At 36.6% G+C, this 23,117-nt stretch overlaps 1 long non-coding RNA gene across 1 annotated transcript in view; it reads left to right on the top strand.

The window, feature by feature from the left end:
• Positions 1-23,117, top strand: part of LOC132524177 (uncharacterized) — a 417,505-nt gene that overhangs the window by 221,943 nt on the left and 172,445 nt on the right. The window contains exon 5 of the long non-coding RNA XR_009541810.1: positions 5,801-5,897. This is a non-coding gene — a long non-coding RNA (uncharacterized LOC132524177). The remainder of the gene's footprint in view (positions 1-5,800; positions 5,898-23,117) is intronic.

Genomic DNA, 23,117 nt, shown 5'->3' with positions numbered 1-23,117 from the left:
ATAAAAATATTTAACAACCCACATATAATGGCCATTTTTCTCAATGCCATAAATATTAATTCAAGTACAAGTTATTTATATCTTAAGATATACTGCTTTCTATTATAGTTCACCTATTTATCTATATCTATATCCATACATATATCACACACTCGTATATGTGATATATATATGGATATAGATATAGATAAAACTGTAAGAGAACAATCACCCACACTCCTCTTCTAGCTTTGTAGCTTAATATAACAATTTTTAGTTATGTTTTGTTTGGCTGGCACAGTATTTACAGAAATGTCTTTGAAAGGCTTTAAGTAGTGCAGGGACTCCCCAAATCCATCCACAGGCTCCCCTCCTCCCTATCACCTTTTGCCTGCTTAAGTCACACATTTTATATTTTCATTAGCCATCTGTAGGCATTTCAATTAGCTGATTCCTTATCCACAACATATTATATATCACTCTCTCCTGTAGCTTAGTTTTATGAATCCATCTCATCTGCTATCCTTTAAGCATCTTGGGGATATGGGCTATGTTCTGTTCATCTTTGTATTCTCCAGAGTGCTTTCCACAAAGGAGACAGTCAATAAAAATTTATTGAAATATTCGAGGAAGTGGGAAACAGCTTCAGCATATACACAGGATGCTCCCTGAACATTTAAAGAATTAAAAGCAAATTTCATATTTTATAAAACTGGTGTTTTTAGGAATGTAGCTATCTCTGGTAACAAAATAAGTATATCTTATGGAATAAATAAAACCTTCCCCAAAATAATAACCATCATTCCTTAATCTTATTTCTTCCTGAGATCTAGAATTTTATTACCTGAGTCTAAGACTGCTAGGTTTTCTTTAATTTTTATGTTACTAAGGTATCAAATGTACATGCTTTAAAAAGTCATATATTTCAATGAACATGTAACAGAAAATAATAGCACCCTGATGTGTGTGTATGTGTATATTTGTGCCTTAAGTAATGATAAAAATTTAATAAGAATGTGAGATGGACTATAATTATTATTAGGATAAGAAAAGATTTTAAAAACTGAGTAAAGTGCATCTGAATCTCAACCTCGGCTCCATTCATTCACACTCCATAATAATAAATCAGTGATCATCTGAAAATGTCGCTAGTGGGTATAAGAATCATCATTTGTCTTAGATAAGTAAACAAGCAAATAGTGTTCATATGTTATTCACGTGAGGTCACTAATAACCTATGAAAAATGGCTTTGGGTACCAGAGAATTATTTTAGAATAACATAGATCTTTGAATGACTTTTTTACCCTTAAATACTTTTAGATTACAAGGCCAGAAATGATCATGGATATAGTCTCCAAAGAAAGCCCTTGAACAAAGATTTACAATTCTCTTAGAACCAGATATGGAAGAAAACCTTTCTTAATACAACTTATTTTGTTATTCACAGAAATTTGGCATATCGTCTTATTGGCTTTTACATCATTCAAATGACTAAAAAGAGGATGTTGTATTAGCAATGCTTCAAAAAGACATTTCTTAAACCCTGGGACAGGTAATTCTTTTCCATGACTATAATGCCAACCTGTATCCCTCACCCATAAAAGAATCATCTGGCATATTTAAGGAATAACCAGGATTCAGTTTGTATATATGACACCAGTGTACCCAGAAAAAATGTGAAAAAAAATCCATCAAATGCTTTGTCACACTTCATAAAAATAAATTTCTTGACTCAAATGGAAACATCTTAGTTACTTTATAATTAGCATTGTTGGGTTATAAAATCAGGAAAATTCAAATTGTGTAAACAAAACTAAAACCCTTTTATATTTCTATTGTGTCAGAGAGCTGATAGTTCATACCATGGTAACACACTATGGTTTCATACTGTACTTTTGTCTAGAATTTTTTTGTTTGTCTGTATTTTGGTATACTTTTAGTTTCTCATATCTGGGAGGGATCTCAAGAAAAAAGGTTTTATAAAGAAATGTGAGACCTCACAGTGGATTTACAGTTATCTCGCATGCTTTTAATTCAAAAGTTGGGCATTGAAATAGCAAGCAAAGGATTTTTAAAGTCATATTATTATTACATTAGATTATAATAAAGGTGATGAAATCTCCATGGAAACGCTTGCAGTAGCCACATAAATATCATGCTAATTTCTTTTCTTTATTATCATTAATCAGACATGAACTCTTAATGAGAGAATACTTCTAATGATTTTGATTTGCAAGCCTTTGTAATTTATTAACTTCTTCAAATTGAAAATCTCCAGGGTGAAAAAAAAATCTCATTTTTATGTATATTCTGTCAGTTCAGAGCACTTTACCAAGTCCATCTACCAGGAGAATGCAGCCAACTTGCAGACGAATTTTTTGATCTATAGAGCTGATTACAGCTGCATTTTATTTCCAATTAGAGATAGGAGTTAAGTTCAGTGATGGATCCTTAGATAACTACCTTGAAAAGCCTAAATCCAAGGCCAACTTCCATTCCATTCAGGAGATATGTAGCATTTCAAATTCCCTCAGATGGAGAAGGCTCTACTGTGGCTCTGGAATAGTTTGCCTGGATTTAAATTTTGGCTTCACTTCTTGCTATGGCTATGATCTCTCCATGCCTCAATTTGATTATCATTAAAAGTTGAATAAAAAGTATGCTGCATAATATTGTTTTGAGAATTAAATCCAATAACCCACATAAACTGCTTGGCTTAAAGTGATGTTCAGGAAGGTTAGCTCTAGCCTGAATAAATGACCTTGAGACAATTTCTGAACTCTGAATAATTTGTAGTGTATCTTGATGGTTTTCCCCAGTTCTTCTCCATAAAGTAGAGACAAATAAAGGGTCTTGGTGGAATACATATTTGTTGGTTGCGTTCTTTAGGGCAAGGTTTCACAACCTCTATCTATAACGGGCCATAAAATAAAAACAGGCTGTAGGCTGGATTTGCCTGCTGGTTGTCATTTCCCAAGCCCTTCCTTAGAACAAAGAAATGCCATTTTTAGTGAATGATAGATTCATCTTTTAACAGGTTCTATTTTTTTCTAATTAAAGTTTAATCCATACTCACTGTGAAAGAAAAAAATAAAATAATTTGAAAAATACAGAAATGTTTAAAAGAATATACAACTTTTAATCACATAATTCATGAGTAACTGCTTTGAACAGTGGATGATTTTATAGAATTCTATTTATCTGCTCAACAAATTAGAAATACACTATGAACATAATTTTAATTCCTATTCTTTCTATTTAGCATTATACAATGAATGCTTTTTTAAAAACCTTGTATTTATGTATCTTTCATTATACTGTACTAATTATACCTCATAAGTTAGTATCTATTAATAATTTACCCCTTCCACTAGATTGCTTTCAATTTAAGACTAGATACTGTCTTACTTATCTTTGTAAGTCTTAGTACCATGACTGGTACATGGTAGGTGCTAGAGATTGAACCAGTTTGAAAATTAAAGAACATAATTACCCTTTACTCGATGTTATAGCTTAGAGTCCTGGCCCTAGTTCAAAGAGGACATTATCACACTCATTACCTGCTAGCCAGTTATGCAAAAAGCAAGAGTAGCATAATTTTTGATTACCAATTCATTTTAGAGAGCTCATTACTTGAAAAAAATAATATATTTAGTCAATTTCCAAAGTGCCAGTATTTCTTTCATTGCCTGAAAAGCAGTTTCACTTAAAATAATTTCCTCCAAATTGTTTCAAGTCAAATACTTCTGAATGACATTTCAGTTTGTACCTGAAATTCAATATTCAGTACTACAGAGGATAATATGTAATTTACCAAAAAAAAAAGAAAGAAAACATTTGAAGACACTTTATCAGAATACAATGAACCATTTTTCTATGAGAAGCTACATTTTCACATACATCCTATTCCACAAAGTAAACACCAAGAAGAAAGATAAGTGTAGCTTCTTTGGTGAGAAAAGGTGTATCTGAGCTTATGTTGCATTTAGGAACACAAACTAGTTTACATATTTTTGCTGATGAAAAAATTCACTCACTAGTCCCAAAATAGTCATAAATGTACTTTAATTCATCAGCTCAGTTGAAATGTTTGATTCCCTGGTAGTTTTTGGATTAATCTCAATATGCTTTTCTCAAAATAAACTCTATCTTGGAAATCTGGATAAAATATCATCCTGAGCACAGGCATCAAACTCTATTTTTCTCAGTTCCCTATTAAAGTGGTCAAAAGTAAGTAGGAAAATAGGTGCAGGGTAAATTAGCTTTATCCCTGGAAACTTGAAAAGTTGGCATCTCTGCAAGGCTAACTGATAATTTTCTTTCATATCCATCCACCCTCACATACACACACTCTGTAACATAGGGAGCTACATTTCCCATGCTCCCTGCACATTGGCTTCTGTGTTGAATACTTGAAATATTGGTGGGTGGAAGATGAACAGAAACCAGGGCAGGTCTCCTCAGTATGATATCTTTGTAGTTTCTGGGGATCATCCATGACTTCTGCTCCTGCTCAGATACCACTTCCCTACTTATGTCCTGACTCTCAACAGGTGGTCCTCGCTGTGATTCTAGCTCTCAAGGGACATCCTGGGGTTCTAGGCTGTGGTAACACCACATGTTCTCTCTTCCCATTCTCTTGTCCTCTTTTCTGTATGTTCCAATTTTTTTTTTTTTTTTTTTTTTTTTTTTTTTTTTTTTTTTTTTTTTTGCGGTACGTGGGCCTCTCACTGTTGTGGCCTCTCCTGTCGCGGAGCACAGGCTCCGGACGCACGCAGGCTCAGCGGCCATGGCTCACAGGCCCAGCCGCTCCGCGACATGTGGGACCTTCCTGGACCGGGGCCTGTTGATGTCTAGTTAAATCCAATGTCTGGATCATATGGTCTATTTCTACATTATGTTTTTTTCTTTCTCTTTTGGTCATTTGGTCTTGTTTCCTGGAGTGCAGCATTTTTTGCTGGAGTGAAAAACACTGATTATCAATTCTTATAAATATAATTTGAGGTTCTGATGATGCTATAATGCTCCACATAGGATTTTCTTTGTGTTGGTAAAAATTAATAAAGGAGTTGATAATCTTAAATCAATCAAATCAATTGCCCTAATTCAGAGACATATTTCAGTATTTGTGAAGGGGGTTTTATTTCTGTTTTGCCCTTACTCCTTCCAAGATGTAAATCTTCAATGGTCTCAGTGGAATCCTGGGCTGTTAACCAATGTCCCATCTCCTTGTGATTTCTAACCTCTAATTTTTGTTCCTCCAGCCTCTTATGACCTCTGAAAGCTCTGTTCAGCTTCTCAGCCTCCTACCTACTATTTTATGCTCAGCTTCTTAGTCTCTCAGCTGTGTTTTATAGATTGGAAAATGCTTCAAAAGTAGAATATTGGATTCACTTATCTATGTTCATCCTCTTTGGAAACATTGACTCCTCTGGTCCTTGCTGATTTCTTAACTAATGCCTTCAAACAGATTTTTAAAAAATGTTTTACACAGATATAGCAGTCATTCTTGGTGGAAGGGTTGGCTTAATATAATCTAGTCCAAAAAAATGATCAAAATCAAAAGGAAAAAATTGAATAACAACTAAACAGCAAAAAGTGGGAAAAAAGGAATATTTTTAAAATCTAGAAGCAAATCATAAAATGAGAAGTGCAAATATAAAAATAATTTTGAAAAATAAAAATTGTGAAATTATAAAATAAAAATCCAGCAGATTTTTTGGAGTTTCTAAAGAGCCAAGAGAACCAGCACCATCTCCTAGTTTTGACAGCGAAACCATTTTCTTTCCCAAGACATATTTTTCCCTTGCTCTTCCATAGGAGTTCTCAGAAGGCTGAAGATGAGACAGAGCCTCTTTGTGAAACATCCACAGTTCCTGCGGAGGTGCTCTGGAATTTCTCTGAAGTCCTGGCCCAAGTAGGTACATCTTTTTGGTTACCAAAGGGTACTTTGGAGGGAAATAATTGATTCCAGGTCTGAATCATGGAAGATACAAAAGGAATCTGGAATATCTTGTTGTGTTAGAAACTAATAAAGTGTTAAAAATATGACAGAGATATAATTAAAGGGCAAAGGAACCAACTTAAATGTCTCCCTTTGGACAAATCTGGAATAATTTGAGATAAATTGAAATAATGATAGGAATAGATTATGAAGTAATAATCCATTTGTCCAAGCTGATATAAATCAGAAAATACAAATAAGTAAATAAAGGAGTGATAAAAGAAAGCTCTTCCTTAAGTAGAGTGGCAACTAACAAATACAGAAGAAATAATACAATTAGAAGATCATTAATGGTTGCTGAAACTAGTGGGTGAAAGCTTGGTGAAAAACAGGATATTTATGTAATACAAGATATTTCCCCCCAAATAACTCATTAATTACACAGGGGAAAAGTAACCTCACAGTGAAGAAACCTGGTGGATACTTCCTTAAGTAAGTGATATAAGGTAACAATGCCAGTAATAGGACAAACCAACCTCATATTTCTCCTGATACTGAAAAGTATATATATTTTCTGTGGTGATCTTGCCCAAAATGCATAAGTTTACTCTAACAAGAACGTGCCAGATACATTAAATGCAGGGACATTCTACAAGATAACTGGTTTGTAGTCTTCAAAAAATGTTAAGATCAAGAAAAACAAAGACAGAAAAGCTGTGCAAGATTAAATGAGGCAAGAGACATGACACCTATCGGCAATCCATGATCCTGGATGGGATTCTATATTGGGCAGAAGAAGTAAATGTTAGGACAATTGACAAAATTTGAATATGAACTGTGGATTAGATAATAGCATTTTATCTATGTTACATTTTCTGATTTTTGATAGTTTTACTGTGGTTATACAAAAGAATGTCTTTGTTCTTAGGAAATATATATTGAAGTTGTATGTTGTGTGTTTGTAAGTAAATATATATATATGTGGAGAGAGAGAGAGAGAGAAAATAAGTGGGACCAAATATACCAACTGATGATCTAGGTAAAGGGCAAATGGGAATTCCTTGTGCTATTTTAGCAACTTTTTTTATAAATCTGAAATTATATCAAATTAAAAGTTTACAAGCAAACAAACTAGATGACAAGAAATCCTCAAAACTATAAAGTATATGTGGATGGAGTCCAACCACTGAGGGTAGAAAGAAGCCAGTGATATTTATAACTATGTAAGAGGAAGCAGAGGGCAAGAAAATAAAGACAACATCCTGATAGAAGAATAGGCAACAGATAGTTCATAGGGAAAAAATACAAATGGCCCTTGAACATATTAAAATGTGTTCAGTTTCACTGATGAGAAAATGAAACGTCATTGAGAAATTTGGTATGTTTAAACAAAATACTTGCCAAGGTTCTGGGAAAGTAGGTATTCTTATATGTTTTTGATAGAAAAGTGATATGCAATGTCTAGCAAAATTGTACCTGAGTTTACCTAATTACCTACCAATCCCATTTCTAGAGATCTATCCGGATGATACACTATAAAAATATTAAAAGACGTATGAACAAGGCCAATAAGTGCCAAATGCCCATAAACAAAGAAATGGCTGAATTTAAATGAGAATACATTTAAATGTAGTTTAATTAAATACACTAAATACACTACATTAAATACACTCAATGTAGTATTATGCTCCTTTAAAAAAAGGAGATAGATCTCTACACACTACATAGAGGTACCCAGGACAGCTTTTTAGGTGAAGAAAATGCAAGTTGAAGAAAAGTGTGTGTAATAAACTGCCATTCATCTAAGAAAAGAGGGAAAGAAATAGCAGTATATTAACATATTTGTTTATAGTTAAAAACAGGAGGGGGAGAAGCCAAAAAGTGGAAGAAAAATGGTTGCCTACAGTGGAGTGGAGGGAAGGGGGGGAGGAGGAGACAGAGAACTTCTCTGAATATACCTTATTTTATACATTTGGCACAAAGATGTGAACAATTATTTAATAGATAAAATATAAAGAGTAAACGTACATTTGGAAACATTTAATTCTTTAATAATCAAATAAATGCAAAATAAAGCAACAGCTTGGATGTAGAGAAGGAGAGTAAGAAGGGTGAAGGATTACTCTGAGGTTGTTGCCCTGAGCAACTAGAAGAATGACTGGTCATTGATGACATGGGAAATACCTTGAGGAGGAAGATGAGAAGCCTGATTTTAAGTTAGGATGCCTTAACACTCCACCAGTGCTGTTGGTGTCTGTTTACCTCTGCAATTTGTGGGCTCTATGACCTTGGCCAGAGCTTTCCTGAGCTTCAGTTTCCACATCTTTAAAATGAGCTTAATAATAGTGCCCTACACTAGGGTTATGGTAAAGATTGAATGAGATACCGCACATAAAAGCTCTCAATACAGTGCCTTAGACAATAAAAGCATTCAGTAAATACTCAATTTTAAAACAAACCTTGTTTAGTATTATTAAAATAATGGTTTGTTTGAATTCAAGCATTCTATATTAACAACTTTTAGTTATGGAATGAAACAGTGATTTAAAAAATTATTAATGTTCATACAGATTTAAATATGTCCCAAAATAATTCTTACACCTAACATTCATTTTAATTACTTTAGTCATTACAAAGCCTGCAAGCTTCCATTCCTGCTGCTGACACTGATTATGTATACTTCTGTCAAAGAATCAGGAAAGAAGGAAATAATAACCAATATTCATTGCATGTTTACAATATGCCAGGTGCTTTTCTAAATGCTTTAATTTATATATATATTTTGCATATTTTTTAACACATTCAGTCTTCATGACACCCAGTAGGATAGCTTCTATTGTATCTCCATTTTACAGATGAGGAAACTTGAAACAAAGAGTAATGTTTAAGGTATTTGGAACAGAGACCAACCACCCATTTCATTTGTGGAATCTGCTATAAAAGACAACATATACTGAATCAGTAAAGACATAAACTTCTTGAAGAAAAATCAAATGAAACATTTTCTGCAGAAAACTTTGAAGTTCACATGCATTTGCTCATACAGTATTTCTGGACATGTGCTGTCCAATACAAGAGCCACCAGCTACATACAGAGTACTTGAAATGTGGTTGGCAGAAATTGAGATGTGCTGTAAGTGTGAAATACACAACAGATTTTGAACTTAATATAAAAAAAAATGAAAAACATCATGTTAATAAATTTTGTACTGATTGCATGTTAAAATGATAATATTTGATAATATTAAATAAAATACATTATTAAAATTAAAAAAAAAAAGTTGCCTTAAGACATCCAAATGAGAAGCCAACCTGCCCTTTGAATATATGAGCCTGGATCTAGGATAAAGTTCCAGACTTTAAAGGCTAGTGTTGCCCACAAAGAGATAATATTCAAAGTCTTGAAATTAGATGGAATCATCCTGCAAGTGACTGTATATATAAAACAGTTCTAAGGACTGAATCCTATGTTCAGTCCTAATGCATGCTAATGTTTATGTGTGGGGGAAAGTGGAGGAATCAGTAAAGGAATTTGTGAGACAGACGAATACTTAGGAGATTGTGTTTCTTCTGAAACAAAAAAAGTTTCAGGAAAGAGAGAAATAATCTAAATAAGATCTGGTCTTACTAAGAACTGATCACTGGATTCATCAATATGGAGGTTACTGAAAAGAAAGACCAGTTTCAGAGAAGTGATGGGGTGAAAATCATTCAGGTGGGTTCAAGAGAGTAAGAGAGAATAGAAGGAGAGGATTTGTGGAAAGTGTTGTTAGAGAACTTTTTTTGAGGAGGTTTTCAATAAAGGGAAGTAGTGAAATAGGGAAATAGCTAGAGGGATTTGTGTCAAAGAGGGCTTTTCTTTTAAGAGGGGAGAAAGTATTGTATATAGGCTAATGAAACTTTATTAGCTGAACACAAGTTTGTATATTTATTTCTCCATGTGGTGAAAGAACCAATATTATTGTCACTGAAGCAGTGATATATATACATGGCTATCTTCAATCTTTGAAAATCTAAGTAAATTATTACATGATTAAGCTAAATATTTGGGCATTATAAATGACACTGTAACTTTTTCCACCCCTTTATTTTAATATCAAACATATTGATGTTTTTATTATCATTTACAGATAAATTTCCTTTGATTCAAACCCAGAGTGTCAGAGAGAGAATATGAAGGTCTAGTCTGATTTTCAAGAGCAAATCTTTTGTATTGCCTATGTTGACTCTCCAGACCATATGTGGAGGAACTCACATTCACATATTACCTAAATCAAAAGCTAGTGTAATTTGCATTTTATGCAAGATGGGTCATACAGAAGGATCTTTGTTCTGACAGATATTTTCTCCCACAGAAGTGCTTCATTTTGGTTACGGTTTGGATTTGGTTTAGAGTTCTTCCTTCAATGTTTTTCTTTAGTAAGGCTAATGGGAAGTGCTAATGTGTTTACCTCATGTGAATACTTCAACATGACAATCCTTTAGGTCTATACTACCCATTATGGTAGCCAACAAATGGCTATTCAATACTTGTGATGTGCTTCATGCAGCCAAGAAACTGAATTTTCAATTTCATTTAATTATAATTAAATTTTTAAAATGAATTATTTAAAAATATTTTTCCATTAAACACAACTTTACTGCTTTCATAGGACTGCAGTTCACTTGAACCATTGAAAATTTAGTGTACAGTCGAGATGAGCTTTTTGTAAAATAAACAATGAATTTGAAGATTTAGTATGAAAAAAGGTGAAATATCAACTTGATAAATTTTTATGTTGACTGTTGAAATGATAATAAGTTGGTTTAGCTAGAATAAATAAAAATTAAAATATTTTCTTTAGTTATAAAATATTTTATGTAAAATAAAATTTGAAATATTAAGAATAAATATGTTTTATTTTTTTAATGTGGCCCTTAGAAAATTCTAGATTACAGATGTGGCTCACATTATATTTCTACTGTGCAGCATTGCTCTAGGTTATTAAACATAAACTTTATGCCAGATGAATAGGAACGTCCATAGGTTGCTGCTGTTGTAAGGCATCTTTCCGTCTAGTGAGGCCAAGAGTATTAGTTCACCCTCTTCATTTGTTTACTCTGTGGCTTCAGAATTAACATGGAGAAGCTTTGGAATTAGGACTACTTTTTTAAGATAATCATCTAACAATGTAAGGGTGCCAGAGAAGATAAGGGATCTTTCTTTTGGGATGGTTTTAAGAAGAGCTTGAATCAGTACTTTTTGATAGAGAAAATACAGGGAGGTGATAGAGAAATAAGTGCTTGTCTTGTGAAAGCTTTCCAGTAAGTTTCTTAGTTTCAAAGTCAGGGACAAAACTGATCTACACAGGTACCTTGCAAGACAAATTGGTAACATGTGCATTACAGGTCAAGAGTTAAAATACATACTGGCCATTCGTGTTTTGAGTTTTGTTTTATTTTGTTTGGTTGGTTAATGGTAGTGTTTTTTGTTTGTTTTTTTGATCATTACTTTTTCTTTTTCTTTTCTCTTTCTTTGCTTGTCTTATTTTATTTTTCCAAGAAAATAGCAGGGCAGCCTGACCAGCCCTGGGCAAATGTATCAGAATGGAGAAGTTTTATTTGGCATCTTCTTTTTCTCTTGGTGATATCCTTTCTCCTTTTGGCAGTATGTCCAATGCCTAGGGCTACCCAAGATCTCCATTTGATGCCCCAGCCAAAGATTTCCTTTTTGCAAGAGAATAAGTCAATCTGTGTTAATATATTTAATGACCATTTATTACTATTTCATGGGCATGATGCCTTATCCCAATAGAATAGATATTTCAGGCTCCATGACAGGTAATTTGTTGATACATTCCAGGAATGTCAGAAGTTTTGGACCAAACTTGAATTTTACTGTTTGACAGCTGTCTATTTCTCCTACTGGGCCTATTAAGGGTGTGTTGCTGGGTCCTATTAAAAGCAATTTAATTTATTGAATCTTTTATCTTTCTGGCAAAGGAAAGTATATAATTTTCCAAAGCTCTTGTAGAATGCAGTACTCTCTATGCAGAGGTAAATCATTCATTTACAAAATTCTCATATTCTCAGAGTTCCTTAAAAAGAAACTCATAATCTTTGATGCAGCAATGCTGCATACTCTTCACCTAACCTGTGTAAGAGTTTCATGTGAATATTTGATGGGAGGCATTCCTGAGTTAGTGTAACTTTATTTATCCCTTGGTGCGTGGGATTTCATTACTTTGGTCCATGTGGGATAGTCCTCAGAGTGATGGATGACTCACTATGAAACAGCTGTGACCTGAAAGAGTTCTTGCTGGCATTGCATTTTCTGTGTAAATTTGATTTAAGAGAAACCAATCACCATTATGTCATCGCATTCTTCTGCTTCAGTGTTGGTGGCTACACTCCTTGAGGATGGAGTAACACCCTCAGACAGAAGTGGGGGCGGGTGATGGAACAGTTGGGCTGGTGTGGACAGCCTGAAGATGAAGGAAGAAAGATGACAATATATATAAGCATTTGCAGAACTAGACAGCATACAAGCTGGCCTATTTACTATTAAAGCTAGGACAGGCCCATTATGTGACGCTTTGAAATTCCGAGAAATGGGCTACTGGGACTGGTAATCATCAGTGAATGCTGTGTGAGTCAGATCCTAGGCAAAACTACACGGTGCCTAATCAGTCTCATACCCTCTTTCCTGTAGTGCTCTTTTGCCTCATAGCACACTCCCCTGCAGTCCATTTCCATCCCTTTCTAGAAGTGGGATCTTGGGCACATCCATAGCTTATCTGGTTTTCAGTTCCTTCATCAATAAAAAGAGATAAAAATTGTATCCATTTCTTGAGGCAGTTTTAAATATTAAGTAAATATGTGTAACATTTTTAGAACAGTGTCTGGCCTATGTATGTACTAAGGATGTGTGATTTTTATTACTTTAGAAAAAACAAACAGAATCATTTGGTATAAAGCTCAAGACCTTGGATCTGCTCTCTTTGAACAAAACTAAATAATCCAAATTTCTTTCTCTCTGGTACCCTCATCAAAACTTATTGGTCTTGTGTACCATTTCATCAGAGCCTTTCCCCCCAATTTCAGATTTTTAAAAGTCTCATGCCACAGTTAACATCTGGATCTGGGGTGTAGATGATTCTTTTGTACCGCTACAGCTTTTTAAACAGTTTAATCAAATGCCAGTATTTACAAATTCAGATATTTCTTATAAAATTATGATCTCTGACTTCCCTTGGAAAAAAGTCAAAAGATCTGTCAACCATGGGACAGCAGTCCCACATGAGAACACTCAGTTGGAAATAGCAGCAGCCCTCTTTTGATTCTGCATGTATCTCCCAACTTTCCAGTCCTCACTATCCCGTATTTTTCCTTACAATCCAACTTAATTCACTTTTCATTGCCATTCCAGGCCCTATGAATAGAGGGCAAAAGGAAGTTGGAGGGATACAGTAAACAAAGAGTTCATGGTTTTTCATTGGCTGAGTCCTTGCTTGGAAAGAAGAGGAGTTTTTCTTTTTTCTGTTGGGCTGTGCTATAATCACAGAGCGTGAGATCTCCCCTTTCTTGTCTCCTGAATTTATTTAATTGAAGTTTCTGTTTATTAATTTCTTACATTTTCCCCTTTTGACCAAGATCTTTCTCTGAAAGCATAGCCGATCAAGAGTGAGGTTTTCTAGTTTCAGTGGCTTTTTGTCCCTTAATGCCAGGAAGGACCTTTCCTGGGTGTAGCATCTCACATCAGAAAGAGAGCACACAGATTGGAAACCTACTGAGGTCACATTTGAGTAACAAAGAGGAGTACGAGGGAGAACTCTCAGGCACTTTTTTTCTAAAGTCCATGTGTTATCAAGATCATAGACACTGGAGATCATCTGAAGTGTTGTCTTCATCAAAGATTTGGTGACAAACTTCCAGCAGACCTGGTCCAGATATCTTGGGAAAGCTGTCTTATCAGATGTCATTAGTTCAATTCTGGGAAGTCTTTACTTTCAGGTCACCAAACGATGTGCAGGTCTGGTCAGAGTTCCGTGCTTTCTTTAGGTATGTCGCATGAATCCAAAAGTCTATTTTTTGGAGTTTGGTGGCACTAGGGTTGGTTTGCAGTACCTGATAGGGTCCTCTCCAGGGAGTTTGAAGAAAGTTCCTCTGAAGGGTCTTTTCTGATAGATGAAATTTCTAGGTTGCAAGGTGTGATGCTTAAGGTCTTTGTCTCCAGAGAGTGCACTATGAAAAGATTGCTTTACAAAAGCATGGTTACTTTTAATAGAAGCAGTAAGGCCTTTGCAATATTGTAGTATCTCTCCTTTTATCCGTCAGTTGTGGGTCAAAGAAGTAGAAGCCAAGTGCATTGGGCATCCTGTGACTATCTCGAAAGGTGAGAATTCATGGGTTCCAAAAGGGCGGATCTGAGATTTAGAAGGACCAACAGCAATGCTTTTGGCCAGTGTATTTGGAGGGCCTCTACAGGTTTTTCCAACTGAGTCTTAATAATGTTGTTAGTGCGTTTGACTAAACCAGAGGATTGAGGGTGGTAAGCACAGTAAAAGTGTTGTAAAACGAGCCAAACAGTGTAGACTTGTTGAAGTATCTAGCCAATAAAGTGGGTTCCTTGATCTCTATGAAGTTTGAGAGGAGTTCCCTAGGAAGGAATCATTTTTTCCAAAAGGACATTAGCCACAGAAGAGTCAGTAACCTGAAGGGAAAGCTTCAGTCCAGTGTGAAAACATGCAGACCATAACTAAAACATATTGATATCCATGAGACAGAGGAAATTATATTGAATCCATTTGCCAGATGTCAAATTGTCCATTAGGCAGTTTAAAAAGTCTGAGAGTAGTGTGAACAGGTTTCCCTGGGTTGTACTTCAGACACATCAGACAAATGAGGTAGGCATTTTTTGTGGTCTTATTAATGTTCCCCTGCCAAATATTGATTCATGAAGACTATCATTTTGTCAGTAGATCAGTGGTTTAACGCATGTACAGTGGTGAGGAGTGAGAATTTTAGTCTTCGGTGGGACTTGGCTGTTATTTGGTCCAAACCTAAGCCTTATCTTCTTATCAAACCAAGAATTGTTGAATTTCTAGTCCTATTTTCTCTTTTCTGAGGCCAATTGTTGGGTGTCTCTAGTTAGTGTTTCTAAATTATCATTTGCAGAAATACCCTTTGAACCATGACAGAGGTTTGGCTGCTCTTGGTCCCTTTAAGGGCAGCATTCCTTGCAGAAATGTCAGTAAGATGATTTTCCATAACTTCCATAGAATCAAGTTTAGAATGCCCCAGAATCTTAATAATAGCTAGAGAGGCAGGTAAAAGTATTGCATCCAATAATTCCTAATATAGGGGCCATTTAAAATTTTATTTCTGATGGAAGTAAGGAAACCACGTTGCTTCTACAACATTCCAAAATCATGAGCTACTCTGAAAGCATATCTACTATCAGTATAAATACAGGCAGTTGTGTCCTTGGCTAAAGTACAAGTCTGTGTAATAGTGTATAATTCAGCCTTTACCCGTAAGTAAAGATGCTGCCTCAACAACATCAAAAGAGCTTGCAAAAGCATACCTAGCACAATATTTGCCATTGTCACCTTTTAAATAAGAACTGTCTGTGAACCGTGGGAAGTCAGCGTTGCCAAAAGGAATTTCCTGCAAATCATCATGAGTAGTCAGGAGGTTGTCTGTCAGCATTAAAGATGGAGGGGAGAAGAATAGCAGGGTTAAGGTTATTATGTAAGAGAGTTATGTGAAGAGCAGTTAACAAAAGGACTTCATTAGGAGGTGAGGCAACTGAAAAATGTTGAGCATGATGAGAATTTAGGAGAGCTTTTACTGCATGAGGTACAAAAATGGTTAAAGGGGGATCCCACAATGATTTTCTCAGTGGTCTTAACCAAAAGGGCAGTGGCCATAATGGGTCTAAAGCTACAGCGGTATCCCCACGCCTCAGGGTCCAGTTGCTGGCTATAATACTCAGTGATAGTCCCCGTATATTGGGGTGACAACCCCAGGGGCATTCTCTTCCTTTTCATATACAAAAAAGGAAAAAAAGGAATCTGATAATTGGGATGCCCAAGGGCAGGTGGGTTCATCAAACTCTCCTTTAAGGTCTCAAAGGCTGTCGTCTGGTTCTTCCCGTAAAGTTGGGTTGGGGTTATTATTCTTGAATAAAACATACAGAGCTTTGGCTGTAAGAGATAAATTTGGAATCCAATTTCAGCAATAATCAACGAGCCTGAGAAAAACCTCACAATTGGTGCTTAGTTTGGGGTTTGGAGAAAGTTAGGACACCACGATGTCTATCTGGATCTAGGTGTAGTCCTTGTTCTGATATTAGATGCCCTAAATAATGGGGAGATTGCAGTTTTTCTCTGATGACCTTATGCCCTTTTAAGAGTAAAAGCTTTAGCAAGTGGATGCTCTCTTCCTGTCAGGATGCTGGAGGAGAGCAAAGAAGCAAATCATCCACATATATGCAACAAAGTAGAACGTCTAGGAAACTTTATATTATCCTGATCAGCCTTCAGGGTTTATGAGAAATAAGAAAGACTTTCAGTATACCCCTGAGGCTATACTGTCCAGGTGAATTATTTTTCTTCTCAAGTGAAGGCAAAAAGGTATCCGTTAGCTTCATCAACTGGAATACTAAAGAATGCATTGCATAAATAATTACAGTAAAGAATTTACTTCTGGTGGGAATGGATGTTAGTAATACACGAGGGTTAGAAATAACAGGGTGTCCAGGGATAACAGTGTTGTTTATTTTTTTTATTTTTGCGGTACGCGGGCCTCTCACTGTTGTGGCCTCTCCTGTTGCGGAGCACAGGCTCTGGACGCGCAGGCTCAGTGGCAATGGCTCATGGGCCCAAGCCGCTCTGTGGTATGTGGGATCTTCCCGGACCAGGGCATGAACCCGTGTCCCCTGCATCAGCAGGCGGATTCTCAACCACTGTGCCACCAGGGAAGCCTGACAATGCTGTTTATTGCTCAGAGATCCTGGACAAACCTCCACCCTTGGCCCTTCGGTTTTCTCACCAGTAAAATGGGAGTGTTACAAGGCTAGTACAAGGGGTAATGAGGCCTTGAGTCTTATTCTATTAGGGGCTTTATGCCTTGAGGAGCTTCTTTACTTATAGAGTATTGATTAATTCTGGGAAGAAGTTTTGTGGGGAGTCTTTTTGAATTTTGATGGGAGGTACCCTGTGAATTGTGATGTGGTTAACATCAGTTGGAGATTTTGCCCATAAGGAAAGTGGTAGCTGATTTAATAGGGACAAATGATCAGTATTTCCAGAATCTGCTTTAATGCTGTCAGAGATGGAACAAATAAAAGACATCAAAGGGCTTTTAATTCACCTGGTTGGTTGCAGGCATACCTCATTTTGTTGCACTTTGCTTTATTGTGCTTCAACAATGCAAAAGAGATTGTTGCAAATTTAAGTGCTTTAGGTGGCTTTGGCCTGAAACTGTGTTTTTCTACAAGTTGAAAATTTGTGGCAACTCTGCGTTGTCAGATGACGGTTAGCATTTTTTAGCAATAAAGTATTTTTTAATTAAGGTATGTACATTGTTTTTCTAAGATATAATGCAATAATAGACTATAGTATAGTGTAAATACAGCTTTTATATGCACTGGGAAACCAAAAAAATATGTGACTCACGTTATGATTATACTTGCTTCATCGCAGTGGTCTGGAACTGAACCCACCATATCTCCAAAGTATACCTGTACTTTGATGACTACTGTCAAATTCTAGAATTATTTCCCCCTTATGGGAGAAAGAAATTCCAGCATCATACTTCTCTAAGAAGTCTTGGCCTAATAAATGGATAGGGGCAGAGGAACTAAGGAGAAAACAGTATGTATCTTTCAAGGAGCCTAAACAAAATGGAATAGGTTCAGAGATAGGGTACTCTTGTGATTCGTTAGAGATCCCTGCTAGGTAAACTGTTTTAGGACTCTAAGGCAGGGGCTTTTTTATATGAGTGGGGTTAAGTACCAACAATGTGGCTTCGGTGTCAATTAGGACTAGAAGAGATTCATCCCCAATCTGGAGAACTGTTTCTCCAAGCCAATTAAGAGGGAGGATTGAGAAGAGACCCTGTAGTTCCTCAGAGCCTCATCATTGAAAATTGGGAGGAAAGGCTGGTTAGAGGGCTGAAGCCACCTTAAGTACTTAAATTTGCAACAATCTGTTTTGCATTGTTCTGGCTCTTTGCAATAATAGCAGAAACTAGGAGAGTTTTGGTTTCGTTTAGGAACCTTCATTTGCTGGAGTTGAAGATTAAGAATTTTGTCAGTAATATTTGGCTGATTTATCTACAGTGTGAGAGAGCTGGTTTGCCAGATAAACTAAATATGGAGTGGACATAGTTTTATATTATATCCTGGGCCTTTTTACTAGAAGGGAAAGGTCTCATTTTCAGTCCATTAATAAGCATAGAGTTAAAATTACCCAGGTGGAATTAACATCTGAAAGAAGACCAGAATATTCTTTAAAAATACAATCTAAAGTTGATTGTAATAGTCATGAACAGTTTCATCAGATTTTTGTACAAGCCTGAAATTTGTTCCAATTAACAGTCTTTGGAAAAGCCCTAGGAATTTTTTGATGAAGTCACTTAGGGATTGCTGGAGCCTGATCAAATAAATTAGCAAGCTGGTCTCCTGTTGTAATTCTAGAGACCTTTCAGATTTTCCCAGTTAGTGGTTTTCATCCAATGCTGGGCCTGGCCTTCATGAAAAACATATGAACTAGCTCATATAAGTTAGAGAATCCAGGTTGATAAGTTTGAATGATTATATTAAATTCGTCAGCAAATCTGTGAGGAGTTTTTAGTTATTTTGGGAAAATCTTTGATTGTGCTTGCAGTTCAGCTTTAGTCTAGGGAATATAAAACAATTAAGGGTTTAGCCTCTGGATCCTCAGAAGGCTTAATTTTAACAGGGCAGGTTCTGACAAGTTCAAGCACTGATGTTCAATGGCTGTGGCTTCCCCAGCCAGGTTCCACTCAGGGACTGGGTCTCTTCTGTGTTCCATGGTCCAGTCTTAGACCAGGTTGAGGCCACCGCAGATCCAGTGACATGCTGTGACATGGAGTGAGCGAGGCCAGAGCTTTTGCTCTGTTTGGGTTGGGACACATGCCAAGGTGATAGTGGGAAACTGGCAGCTGCTAGAGTAGACCCCTCTCCGTCCGGCCTTGGGGGTAGCCAGCTTGTGCACATTCTTCGCAAATGGAGTCCAGGCATCTCACTGCCCTCTTGTTAGTCCCAGTGGTCCTCCAACCAATCAAGGGGTCTCGTCTCCCCCATATAGGACCCCAGGACTGGGGTGCCCAGTCTGTGGCTCTTACCACTCACTCTCCAGGGCAGGTGTCCACACGTGTATTCTCCCTTTTTCCTCTGAGTCCTCTCTTGGGCGTATGCCTTGATTTGATAGCTTTGTTCTCCTTACCTGATTACGTGTGTATCTTTCTTATAGCCTTGGTTGTATGGGAGTCCTTCTGCCAGTTTTCAGTGATAATTATTCCACGTGTAGATGTATTTTTGATGTGTTCATGGAGGGAGGTGAGCTCCATGTTTTCTTACTCTGCCATCTTGATCTATCCTGCTTTTGCTAATCTTATTTTGCAGAGAGGCAATTACAGGCTTCTGACAACACTTGGAAACCTCAAAATACCCATTGAAATAGGGGTACCATTCAGTTATGGAAATCTCAGAACTATTGTATTCCAATTCAGTTTTAAGAAAATTAACTTTGGGGATTTCAAAAGTTCCCCATAATGTCCATTGATAGTCTAAATTGCCTTTAGTCAGGTCATCCATTAGTTAGGAATGCACATGCAGAGGGACCATGGTTTTCAAACATTAAAATTGCTCGAAGTCCCTGTAGGGGTGTTGTCCTCAAAATATTTAGATAACTTAGATCCCATTTCTCAGTTTTTCCTCTAGAGTAAAAGAATAATTTTCAAACAGCTCAAACAGCTTACAGCTCAAACAGCTCAATCCAAACAGCTTGCAAGCTAATCCTAACCAAGTCTAAGAAAAACAGCTTGGTCCTAGAGGCACCAGGCCAAAAGCTTTTCCAGCCAGTTTCCAGAGAACAGCTCCTGTTCCAAAGGAATGGGCTGACAGTTGAACCAGCACAGTTTCAGTGAAGCAGCCCTGTTCCTGAAGGAATGGGCCAACAGCTCCTCAGCTAGCTCCAGTTGAAACAGTCTCAACTCAAAATCAGATTGAAGTGCCAAATGAGTACTCACATACAGAACAAGGCCTTAACTGGAAAGACAAAACCTTAAAGTAGATTCCAAATAAAGTCTGGAGAGCTTCAAATGCAAAGAGGGTGTGAACTCAGATCCAGAAGAAATATGTACCTTCAAACTCCAGGGTCAGTGAGAAAAGCAGGGAGCAGTAATGGACTCAATTGTGCGTCCTGCACTTGTTTGCTCACCAGACCCAGAGCCTTTGGGGGTCTTCTCTGGTCCCCATGTGAGTCACCAAAATGTTGAGCTGAAACAGATAGACTGCCAGATATTTCTCTAGCAAAAAAAGGTTTATTTGGGATCAGCAGAGACTTGCAATTCAGGTTCTCCAACCATGGCGAGTCACGTGCAAGTCTCCCACATGGCAAGGGAAGGGAGAACACTTTTATAGAGAAGTAAAGAAAGTTGAGAGGTCTCTAGTAAACATAGAGCCCATGGCTTTTCATTGGTTGAGTTCTTTCCAGGAAAGAAGAGGAATGTTTCTTCTTCCTGTTGGATCTGCTATCATTGCAGGGCCTAAGAGCTCCCCCTTCTGGTTTCCTGACTCTATTTAATTGCGGTTTCTGTTTATTAATTTTTTACAACCTTAACTCTAGTCACAGTAATGTGTTAGAATGTATTCTAAGCACAATAGGAAGTCACTGAGTTATCTCTAAGTAGAGTACAGTCTCAATCCAATTTACATATTTAAATATAGCTGTAGTTTCTGTGCAGAGCTTGGAAGGGGAAATGAGAGCCAGTTAGGTAGTTTATAAAGTAGTCAACAGAAACGAAATTGAGTTATTTGTAGTGAGGTGGATGGACCTAGAGTCTGTCCTACAGAGTGAAGTAAGTCAGAAAGAGAAAAACAAATACCATATGCTAGCATATATATATGGAATCTTAAAAAAAAAATGGTCATGAAGAACCTAGGGCAAGACGGGAATAAAGACACAGCCCTACTAGAGAATGGACTTGAGGATACGGGGAGGGAGAAGGGTAAGCTGTGACAAAGTGAGAGAGCGGCATGGACATGTATACACTACCAAACGTAAAATAGATAGCTAGTGGGAAGCAGCCTCATAGCACAGGGAGATCAGTTTGGTGCTGTGTGTCCACCTAGAGGGGTGGGATAGGGAGGGTGGAAGGGAGGGAGACGCAAGAGGGAAGAGATATGGGGACATATGTATATGTATAACTGCTTCACTTTGTTATAAAGCAGAAACTAACACACCATTGTAAAGCAATTATACTCCAATAAAGATGTTTAAAAAAAACAAGGAGTAACAAAAAAGAAAAAAAAGAAAAAAACCCTCACCAACTAAGCATTCACAGTTGAATATATCTTCAGTGGTTTTGTAGTTTTCTATTATCAATTACTTTTATTATTCTTTGTCTATTTTTAATTGGGCTTTTTTCAAATTATTAGTGTCTTTTTTTATACTCATGATAGTAAGCTATTATTTAATAGGATGAATATATTTTAACCTTTTTCATCAGTATTTTAACTAGCTATTGTGTTGCTTACAGGCAAGTTGTGGATTTTGCATATTTACTTTATGTTCTCTTTGCTGAATGAGACAAAGATATTGTGAAAATGTCATACAATAGCAGTCAGTATAAAAGGATAGCTATGGTAATATGATTATAATTTATGACAGTATTGTATGAAGTGACATTGGATATATAGTGTAAAATTAGAATTATGCAGAGTAGTTTAAGAATCTAGAGGGTTTTTTGTGGGTTTTTTTGTTTGTTTTCATTGTCTGTTGCTGGGCGCTGGCTTTCTAAAGTTGCGGTGAGCGGGAGCTACTCTTTGTTGTGGTGTGCAGGTTTCTCATTGCGGTGGCTTCTCTTGTTGCAGAGCACAAGCTCTAGGTGCATAGGCTTCAGTAGTTGTGGCTCACGGGCTCAGTAGTTGTGGCTCGTGGGCTCTAGAGCACAGGCTCAGTAGTTGTGGCGCACTGGCTTAGTTGCTCTGTGGCATGTGGGACCTTCCTGGAGCAGGGCTCAAACCCATGTCCCCTGCATTGGCAGGCAGATTCTTAACCACTGTGCCACCAGAGAAGTCCAAGAATCCAGAGTTTTGAGCAGACCTACAAGGAATAAAATAGAGAATCTATTATTATAACTAAAGAAGAAAGAACAAAACCTGCAGCAGATTTGTGATTTAATGCTGAGTTATAAAACCAGAGATCTTTAGATTTCCCCTACTTAGGGGTAAGAGACTGAGGCAGGTTTGGACTGGGAGCCCACAGGGTCCAGGGAACTGATGATTAAGCTGAATTCTTCCTAAATTAATCACATCACATCCAATCAGATAGGTGAAGAATAGTGATAATAGCATTTATATAGATTTTACACTTTAGAAAACCAAATGAAGAAGTGGCACAACCATGTGACTTGTTCACATAATGCAAATTAAGTCTTTAAGACTGAGAATCTTTGAGTTCATTATTCTTACATTTACCTTCATGGTAGAGTCTCACTTATATGACTGACCTTAATAACATTATTAATACTTGCTATCTGATTATGTAAATGTGGTAGAATAAACCTAACACTGCTTCCACTTTTTCAGTTGCTGACCCTCTGGCTAATTAATCATTTCAGATCTCAAATTTTGTTTCATACTAATAAGAACATGATTTTTAAAAATATTTACCTCTATGGATAATATTTGAATTATGTGAATGTCAGAAAAATTCAACAAATACCACAGAGAAGTTAGCAGAAAAGGTAATTTCAACTTGAGAAGCAATCAATAACAGACATGGTGACATTTGCGGTTCCAAGAGCAGATTATGCTTTTTTAAATGATATATCACTGCTTTGACAGGTATAGGACAAAGATAATAACTACACCCAAATTGGTCACTTCCAAGCCAAATTATCTCAAAGTAAATTTAGCTATTTGTCTCATTATAAAAGAAATGTAATTGTAAAACTTAG

Source organism: Lagenorhynchus albirostris, chromosome 8 (assembly GCF_949774975.1).
Source record: "Lagenorhynchus albirostris chromosome 8, mLagAlb1.1, whole genome shotgun sequence".
NCBI classification, from domain to species: Eukaryota; Metazoa; Chordata; class Mammalia; order Artiodactyla; family Delphinidae; genus Lagenorhynchus; species Lagenorhynchus albirostris.
This window is presented reverse-complemented; position numbering and strand designations above follow the sequence as displayed.